Below are 7,748 nucleotides of genomic sequence, written 5' to 3'. Positions count from 1 at the left end.
TAAGCTCTGACGAGATAAGCTAAAATTTGCATACAATCTATACAAGCTCAAACAAGATGTGAGCTGACCAAAATGTGTACGTACAAGGGGTAAGACATGGGCAAGGCCACTCTATGTGGAGCCCTCACTCAGGATCAGGCATTGGTCCTTGCAAAAACCATACAAGACGCTTTTTTTGGTATACCAAAACAATGATCTAACATGACAAGGCAAAGGAAGTATACAAACCATAAGGTTAAGGCTTGCCGCACTTACCATATCTACAATGCACCCCCAATTGAGGTTGGCACCTTCTCGCTCAGGCTTCTCCAAAAGAAAGTATGTGTTATGGCAGAGAGCAATGTCCTCCTCTTCTCCCGTTTGCTGGCCGACCAACCACTTGATTCTAAAAGTACCAAAACAACAAGATAAGCGTTGATACTTACAAAGTAGACATAACATCAAATGAAACATATAAGATAAATCAAGACTAGAAAATTGAGAAATTAATTAATGAATTAGGGTGAGCTAGGCCCAATATGTGCCACCTCTTCCATCAAATTTATACATGCTAATTGGTCTATCTCAAGATCCATATGTCCCACTGCTAGTGGACTCAACATCATCATCATCTTGGATAAGGACCCCTTGATCTTGATTAGTTGGTGGTATCTCGCATTCTTCATCTTGTACTTGACCCTCCGCATATTCATTTCCAACTATCACTTCGTGTATGAGCTCTTTAACTACATCCCTATCTTGAAAAATACTCTTTGAATGAGGAGCGACTTGTATGACATACCACCATTTCCTGTCATTTATATCCATGTGAAACACCACCTTGTAAGAACAAACACATCAAGTGTAAATTAAACATTCATAAGGATGATATAATAAAATCTTGTGATTACAATTTACTTGTTTACAATGGTGAGGTAACACAAATGTGTCTCTCTATCTTTGCCAAAATTTTGTGGAATCAATCCGCCATAAATCCATTTGGATGACTTTTCACACACCACATCCTTAAACCACTTTACATCCAATATAGAATTTTAAAATTCTATAAGATTCCTCCCTCTAGATTTTGAGGTGTAAAGGTGTAAAACCTCCCCTTCCGTTCTTGTAATTATTTCCCTCTCTGAAATAGAAGAAAGATCTTGTTTTACCCTGTTTTGGCCTAGAGAGAGATAATGTCTAAAGAGAGATAATCTAAAATTAAGATATCTTTGGATATAAAAATCCTCCTAGTGTCCAAAATGTATTCCCTTGAAACAGAAGTTCAAAATGAACTTTCCAATGTGCATTTGGAATTAATTGAAAATGCGTATAAAGGACCTTAGCCTAAGCATCTACATTTTGAGAAATTTTTGGATTATGATCCAATTAAGGATCCAATGGGCCAATTGGATTAATCCAAGTGTTGGGATAAGATAAATCCAAAAAAAAACCTAAAAATGAGTAAATGCTCACATAAGATGAAGAGTTGATTGAGTACAAGGTTTATTGGTTAAAAACTATGAGATATTACTAAAAAAATAAGATATTTTAGAATAATGATGTATTTTTCACACCTTAGTAAGGAGAGGGAGACTCTTGAGGTAATCACCTATTTCACACATGTGGAAGGGTTTTTAATTCAAAAAAATTGTGATATTTTTATCTCTCCTCTCTCTTGGATCAAACCAAATCAAAAAGGGAGCCAAACTGGTCCAAATCTTGTCCAAATTGAGTTACACTGAACCTCGAAAATTCTAGAACCCAATTAAAATTGGTTAGTGGCCTGCCTCACCTATAAATAGATCCTTAGTCTTTTGTGAAAAAATATGTGAACTATACCATGCCAGTATTACATTAAAATATTAATATTTTCTATTATCCCTTAAAAATCCTCTACTTTTGGAGAGATTGGAGCTTCTCTCTCTCTTCAACAATTCTTGGAGATTTCTTCTCAACATACTCAACCAATTGATTGGTTGGGGGCTTCACTTCTAGATAAAGAAGCAAGCCAAACCTTGAGGTAAGAAGTAATTTCATGGTTTTTGATTATATTCTCAATGATGTCACTTCTCAACCCCTCTCAAGCTTGAGAAAATTCTAATTAGTTATTTTGAATGCAAATTAAGCTTTCCTTAAGAGTTTTAATGATTAATCCAAAAAAGTTAATCTTTATGCTTAATTAGAATGCTTTTCATGTATATCTCTCTGTCCCAAAAGAATAGTTATTCCTATGACTAATTCTTTAGCAAATGAATGCTTCTCATTGATAAATTCTTAATTCAAAATCAAACTCTAAGCTTGTTAAGCTAGAGGTTAAGAAAATGGCTTTTTATGCTTTTATGATAGTAAAATTATGGTGAATTCTTATAAGTAGTTAAAAAACTACTTTAAGTAATTATAAATGTGAAAGAGATAAATCCTATAATTTTGGGAAAAGAAGAATAGTAGAAATAGCCTAATCTAGTAGATTAATCATAATTAAGATTATGATTATGGCTAAATTTATGTTTTAATTCCATAAATTGAATTTAAGTTTATGGACACATCTTCTATCATAATTGTATTGCAATGTCTTATTCTTTTTTAAGAAAATTAAAAATTATCAGTAATAGCAACAAAGCTATGGAAAAAAATTTAGAAAATAATACATATCTTATTTTTATGCATAATGCTAAAAGAAGACTTCCTACCATATTCTAGGATTGGACATCCTATGCTAAAAGAATGATTTTCATCATATTCATGGAAAATAAAATTTTAGTGTTTATGCATAAATAATTGATTAAAGAAAAGAGAAATTTTTGGTAATTTTATTTTTATGCAAAAAGAGGAAATCCCATGATAATGGATTTCCATGTAATTATTTGGAAAAGGAGAAATTTTGGTATATTAAAATAATGGATACTTTTATTTAATTTTAAGAGGAATTTTAAAAAAATTTATTTTATACATGAGAAATTTTTAAATAATAAAAGAGGAATTCCCATGATATTTGGAATTCAATCATTTAAATGGTAAAAGTGGAATTCTTGGCACATTTGAAATAATGGAAATTTTTATTTAAAAAAAAGAGAAATTTTAGATAAATTTATTTGATGATAAAAGAGGAATTCCCATGACATTTGGAATTTAATAATTTAAATGCAAAAAGAGGAATTCCCATGATATTGAGATCCAAGAAATTAAATAGTAAAAGAGGAATTCTTAGCATAACTCAAATTATGAGTATTTATCAAAAGTGGAATTTTGAGCATTATTAATTTTATTGAAAAATATGGGTAGAATTGATTTTTGTAAATCCCATGAATCTTTTACTCAAAACAAAAATATTGAATATATTTCACTTGAGAAATTTGAGAAAGAATATGAAAATATCCGTCGAGAAAAAGTACCTTTAACTAGGCCAAGCAATTTTGGTAGAAATTCAGAATAAGTCCCATCATTAGTATCGAAAATGAAAAAGTTACTAAATGTGATTACGATGTGAATAAGATTTGAGTGTGATGTGATAGGATGTGATAAGATGTGAATGGATGTGATAAGATGTGAATGAGATGGATAGGATGTGAGTGGATGTGATAAGATGTGAATGGATGGATGTGATAAGATGTGAATGGGATGTGATAAGATGTGTGTAGATGTGATAAGATGTGAGTGGATGCAATGTGAGTGGATGCAATGTGTGTAGATGTGATAAGATGTGAGTGGATGCAATGTGAGTAGATGTGAGTAGATGTAATAAGATGTGAGTGGATGCAATGAGATGTGGATGGGATGTGATGTGATGTAAATGAATGTGGATGTGGATGGGATGTGATGTGATGTAAATGGATGTAGATGTGGATGGGATGTGATGTGATGTAAATGGATGAGAATGAGATGTGGACGTGATGTAATGTGGATGAGATGTATGTGATGTGATGTGGATGTAATGAATGTGATGGATGCGATGAGATGTGAATGGATGTGAATGTGATGTGATATAAATAGATGTGAATGGATGTGATGTAATTAGATGTGAATGGATGAGATGTGATGTGATGTGATATAAATAGATGTGAATGGATGAGATGTGATGTGAATCTAGGATGTGATGTGATGTGAAATGGATGTGATATGATGTGATGTGAATCGGGATAGATGTGAATGAATGAGATGTGATGTGAAATGGAGGTGATGTGAATTGGGATTGATGTGAATGGATGAGATGTGATGTGATGTGAATCGGGATAGCTGTGAATGGATGAGATGTGATGTGAATGGATGTGATGTGGATATGGGTAGATGTGATGAGGATAGATGTGATGAGATGTAATACGATGTGATCGGATGAGAAGAATGGATGAAGGAGGATGGGAATACATATGATTGGATGTGGATTAAGCAATGTGCATTGATGTAGAAGAATGTGGAATAACGAGAAATGATATGGAGCAATGTGGAAAGATGAGAGTTTGTTAGAAACTCTATTTTATGACTTGTTTTTAAATGATTATTTTCTGTCAAGAATGTTGGAGAAGCATTTTGACCATCTTGTGAATGAGGTTGTGGAGACCTAAGTGATAAAGTTGCAACAGTTGAGACGGAGAGTCAACGGAGGACGTCTCACATAGCAAGGTCGACCGATGTCTTGACCAGCCTCGGTTCGATTAAAATGGAGAGCTTTCGGTACAGTGGATGAGGGACTAAGGAAGCGGCCTATGAGTGAAGCACTAGGTGACCTGTGAAGAAGCCTAGAGGGTGCTGACCATACGGTGCTCGGGCTCTAGGTTGTCGAAGATACCCAAACGTGTGTTGAGGAAGAAAATGGATATGGAATCCCTTACTTGCTTGAGGCCTATATATGATGGTATTTACCTTATAACTCCAAGGACCGAAATCCCAGTGATGATATTGGTAACTGGAATGATGATTATGACTTTAGGAAATCACTATGAGATTAGTGGATTGTGCTCTCATAGATTGCTACTATTAACCTAGTGGATCTACTTAAGGGATGACAAATTGAGAACTTGTATAAATGAAATTCTCGTGGAGGAATGTTCAGATGGAATTTCTAATCTGATGGACCATTACTATTTTAAGAATATGACACTACAAGACACTACTGCCATACACGCGTTCAATACACGTGATAAGTTACGGGCACATGTATGGTCGCGCATGTCTATGAGTAGTATCGGGCGCGTAAAACTCCATTCCTTTACAAAATCTAAAACCATTTTCTTTAAACCATCTCATAGTACATTACAGTATATATCATTACACAATCCCACTACATGCATTTACAACAATGAAATATATTCAAAAATAAATCATGAGATGATAATTAAAAGACAACATATACAATAGAAATGTCATCAGTTTAGAACAATACAGTGATGGATTGGTTAGGGTTCGATCTCATCTTCAATAAGATCCATCCTTGCCAAACGATCAACATCAATATCCATTTGATCAATTTGTAAGGCTATGATTAAATTTATTCCACTATCGATATTCTGTCCATTGATAATAGTATCGATGCCCTGATCATCCTCATCAACATCACCATCATCCTCAATGGTAGGGTCATCCTCATGATCATGAGAAATGGCACGCTCATCCTCATTATCATGATCATCTCTTATTTCTTGCAGATCATCGATCACATCTTCATTGGCATGTTCGACAACATCTTCATTGGCATGTTCGACATCATCTTCATTGCGGATTGTTACATCCTCCATATGCTCCATATCAATGAATGTACTATACATCACTTTGGAACATGGTGCAATAGGGATGATGTACCACCATTTAATGTCATGCACCATTGGCAGATAGATAACCTACCATCTTCATTGCGGCTTGTTACATCCTCCATATGCTCCATATCAATGAATGTACTAAACATCACTTTGGAACATGGTGCAATAGGGATGATGTACCACCATTTAATGTCATGCACCATTGGCAGATAGATAACCTACTCAAATACACATACTGCAGTAATTAATTAGCATATCAAAAGTCAAGGGGTACGCGAGCTTAGATATATATGTACATGAAACACATTAGTAAAAAAATGCATACCTGCTCACATTGTTGTGGCAATACGAGCCTATCTTTCTTTGTTTGCCAAAACTTCGTACAGTCAATAGTTACATAGCCACTTGCATGGCGTTTTATCGTTGCATTAGGCCCTTTTTCCACCACGTTCATTTGCCATTTGACATCCAAAACATACACAAATAAGCGACGAAAGTCAAGCCTAAATATGTCTTGGATTGTGCCACAATAATCATCCATTTTTCCATTAGCTCCCTCAAAGCTACTAATTCTTGTGTATTCCTCTTTTCATCAATTCTTTGTGTTCAAAAATGCTTGCCTTCACACCATATAGCATTGAGCATAGTGGACCAAAATAGAAGCAATATAAGTTGTGTAAGCAATGTGAATAAATATTAAAAGCAAATCACTTACAACTAATGCAAAACATTAGTTCTATGTACGTTTAACATGCATCCTCGTGCATACTTCCATTCTTCCGCCCGTGATATGCAGCCCCTCGCCGCGCTCTGCTCTCTCCATTTTCTCATGCAACCAATCAACATGGATATCATTCGGAAGTGTTGCTAGATGCTTAGGGTACGTCGTACGAGAGCCATGTTACCTCTGAAAAAGAGAGCTCTTTCTGCTTGCCTTTTTGTCTTTGCATCCTCATATCTTGTAACCCATCTGCTCATCACATCACTATTAAGGATGCAAGTGAAATTGAGATCATCAATCAATGATCTGTCAATTACTTTACTATGTCCTTTTCCTTGAGGCACAATAGAGGTCATCCTCAAGTCCTCTTCATTGCTCCATAGTCGCGGCCGGCAAAGAGCTGTCCACCTGACTAAGAAATTCAAAAATATATACAAGAGACTCTTGTATCAACCAACCCTCGGCCATGCTTCCTTCAGGCCTTGCACTTTGCCTCACAAAGTCTTTTAAGGTCTTCATGAAGCGCTCTAGGAGGAAGAACATCCAACGTGCATGCACAATGCCACATAAAGCAGTTCCGTCCACTAAATGTACAATGAGATGTAGTTGACTTGTGAGAATGGTTCGCGGAAAAGTCTCCTCTACCAAACAAACCACCTCCACTGCCATAACACGCGCATCATCCAACGTGGCTGGATCAATTGCTTTGGAACTAACATATCTAAAAAATAAATGAATAGTACGTTATACCTCATGCACGTTCATTTTTTGCAAGGTATAATGAAGGGTGATCTAACATGGGTTTTACATACCTCATAAGCTCGCCCATCTTATAAAAACATTTTTTCAAACTCTTATTTGCACAATGGTCGATGCTAGTAGGTAGTATGAACTGCGCACATAAGAGCACATGTATGTATGGTTTATGGCATTACAAAATTTAATTTCAACGTACAAGACTTGGAAAACACTTACTTGGAGCATCTTGTGCCAATCGTGGGACTTCAGCCCATATAGTTGCTCAACGCCTCTTTTCTTAGTGGTTGTAAAGGCTCGCTTCAATGATCTCATGCATCCAGTGGGAGTACACAAAGTGGTGATGGCCTGGTTTACCTGCTTCTCCTCTTTCTTTGATATAATCCATGGTGCAGGCGGAAGACAAACGTGCCCGCCCTCCTCTCGTGGCCAAGCTTGACACATACGTCCTGTGACTCGCAAGTCCTCCCGTACGCTAACATTGTCTCGTTTACCAATAACATGTTCCCAAATACCAGATCCCACATTCTTGAAGATGTGCA

The sequence above is a fragment of the Cibotium barometz genome, chromosome 1, assembly GCF_041138505.1.
Source record: "Cibotium barometz isolate CiBa-2024 chromosome 1, ASM4113850v1, whole genome shotgun sequence".
NCBI classification, from domain to species: domain Eukaryota; kingdom Viridiplantae; phylum Streptophyta; class Polypodiopsida; order Cyatheales; family Cibotiaceae; genus Cibotium; species Cibotium barometz.
The sequence above is the reverse complement of the archived record's forward strand: the minus strand, read 5'-3'. Positions refer to the sequence as shown.